Genomic DNA, 3,040 nt, shown 5'->3' on the forward strand with positions numbered 1-3,040 from the left:
CTTAACTAAGTTTTTGAAATGGCTAAGCAATGTAATATAAAATTTAACCCTGAAAAATTTCAGTACAGAGTGAGTGAGGTTAAATACGTGGGACAACTAGTGTCTAAGGAAGGAATAAAAGCTGATTCAATGCATATAAGAACGATAACCGAAATGAAAATTCCAACTGGCAAAGATGACGTGAGGCGATTTTTGGGTATGGTAAGCTACCTCTCAAAATTCATTCCTACTGTATCAACAATTACTTCTCCTCTTAGAACTCTTTTGAGGGATAAAATTGAATTTAATTGGCAACCTGAACACAATATTGCTTTTAGTAAGATTAGGGATTTGTTGAGCTCTTCCTTGGTGTTAAAAGTGCTTAATAGTTCTAAACCTAGTGTAATATGTTCTAAAGATGGGATTGGGGCATGTCTTATTTAAGAGGGTCACTTAGTGTCTTATGCTTCTAGAAGTCCCACTGAGACTGAGCAGAATAATGCTCAGATAGAGAATGAGATGTTGGTAATCGTTTTTGCTGTACAAAAGTATCAAAGCTTTGGGTATGGTAAAAAGTTTGTAGTTCAAAGTGATCATAAACCTTTAACAAGTATTGTCAAAAAGCCAATGTATACTAGGTCTTCAAGACTACAAAGGATGCTTCTTAAGTTGATGAAATATCAATTTGAAATTGTGTATATGAAAGGGAGTGAGATGTTTTTAGTTGACACTCTCTCTCGAGCCTATATAAAACATAAGGTAAATGATGACCCTGATATGCTTAATGTTGTACACACTGTCAAACAACTCCCAATAGGTAAGAGAAGAGTTGAACAATTTATAAATGGTATAAAGTCTGATATAGTGTTAAAATTTGTATATGATTGTTGTGAAAAGTGTGGGACAAAAGAGGCACAAAGTGTTCCCCGCGAAGTGAAACATAACTTCAAAATTAGAAATGAATTGTATTTAGAATGCGGGTTATTTCTTAAAGACTCAAAAATAGTTATTCCATCTTCTCTTAGAATTGATATGTTATCATTATCTATAACTATCTATAACATTATCTATAACAAGAACACTCCTGGATCAGTACCCCCAGAGGAATGACTTGTTATGGGAACATGGAGGACTTTTTAACTCGGCATATTTAACGTGTATCAGTCACCATTTACTACATTGGGAGTCTTCATCCGGCGGGGATCAAACCCACAACCTCTTGGACATGGGCCCAGTGTCCTATGACCCAGGCTATCCCAGGCCCAGGTAATAAATGTTAAAAAAAAACCTTGCATTACAATAACGGCCAACTCCAGTCAAGAAGGAAAGATCCAAGTAAGGGAGAGAGAGTCGTTAAAGGCCACTGGATTGTAAATTAGCAAACCTATCAGCAGTCACTTCACGTTTAAGCACTGCAGATCTAGTTAAGTACATGGTAGTAGATAACTGAAATTCAGTTCCTTGTAACATTATAATTCAGATATTTTATTATGCAAATAATTATACAAAACTAATAACAAAAAATTATTATTTAAAATCTAATTAGATTTTATCACCTATAAGTTTGCATGTGAATTCACCAGAGTGATCACAAACTTGGAAGGAAGGCATGGCATTTCATAAAGATAGAGATTTTCTTAGTGACCCATAGCGTGCAATGTCCACATACGCCGCTAGGGGTTAGAAAGCTACATTAGTAGAAGCATAGTTCATGTTAATTACACCTTTTCTAATGAATATTGTCAAAGGTTGTCTTCAAACAGATCTACAATTAAATATTTTATAAAACTTAATGATTTGGCGTGCCATTTGTACAATTGTACAATTTGTGTACTTGGCTAGATCAAAAGAACAACCAAACAGCCAGTTTACATATGAGGAAGCTCCTCTTGTGTCATATGATGCAAGTGATTCTCGATATTTATGAGTCCTACCTTTTCAACAAATTTATAATCACTACCTTGAATTAATTTGTAGATAAAAAGGAAGATTTGACTGAAAAGCAGTTCAACTCAAACAACGAGGATATCTGCTTTTCTAAGGCCATGCCAGAGAGCTGGTAAAACATTAGAATACCAGAAGCTTTAACACTGCCTACAGACTGAAGAAAGATTAATGTCGTGACCCATATTTTGAATGATGTATATATTATAGGTTTTATTCCTTAATGTCTACCAATCGCAAGATAAACTCTCAATCAGGTCTCTTATAATGTGGGGAGAGGATCATCTCGTGATTGTACGACAATAGTTTCGTGATCACTCTTTCCATTTCGTAAACAATACTCACATATTCGGTGACTTTAATAAAATGATATCCTGGTGCCAAAAGCTTAATACCATGTCTGAAGGGATTCACAAGTCTTCTGGAATCGTGAATAGCAAAATAAATGGCCGGTTCAGCTCTGGGATCAATATATTCATCCGAATGTACTCTCAACCAAAACATGATATCTACGAAACAAAATATTTATATAATTTTCATTTTAGGACATATATAATGCATATTTTTATTTTTAAGGATAAGAGCAGGATTTTAAGGATAAGGACTTCATGAATACTAGGCAGGCTCAAAAGATTATAACCGAAGTAAACTATAATACTTTTAAATAAGTATATATATATATGTAAAATGATGCAGTCGGACCCGGCAGGAAAGCAGACACAGGATTTTAATTAAATCAGAGTAACTTTTATTTGATCATTCCTAGTTGAGTGGGAGCGAAGAAGTGATGTTTACTCCATCAGCAAACAGTCTTTCTGGTAGGGAAAATCTTGCAAAAATCCGAAAATGCCTCTATTTAGGGAAAAGAGGGAAATCTCAGAAATTACTATTGGTTAATTAGATAGATCACGCGATTCCCACAAAGCTTAAAAGGAAAAATATCTTTATTTAAATTTATGTATAGCTGGCTAAAAATAGATTTAGAAACAGGATGTGGTTTTTTAAAAGTATCATAAAGTGCTTCGAATTGAAGAATTAAGTAGTAATAAATTAGGAGTTGTTTTATAACGAAGAAACTAACATAAAAAGATTAATTGAAGCTTTTTATGTTACATAC

The sequence above is a fragment of the Parasteatoda tepidariorum genome, chromosome 6, assembly GCF_043381705.1.
Source record: "Parasteatoda tepidariorum isolate YZ-2023 chromosome 6, CAS_Ptep_4.0, whole genome shotgun sequence".
Lineage (NCBI taxonomy): Eukaryota > Metazoa > Arthropoda > Arachnida > Araneae > Theridiidae > Parasteatoda > Parasteatoda tepidariorum.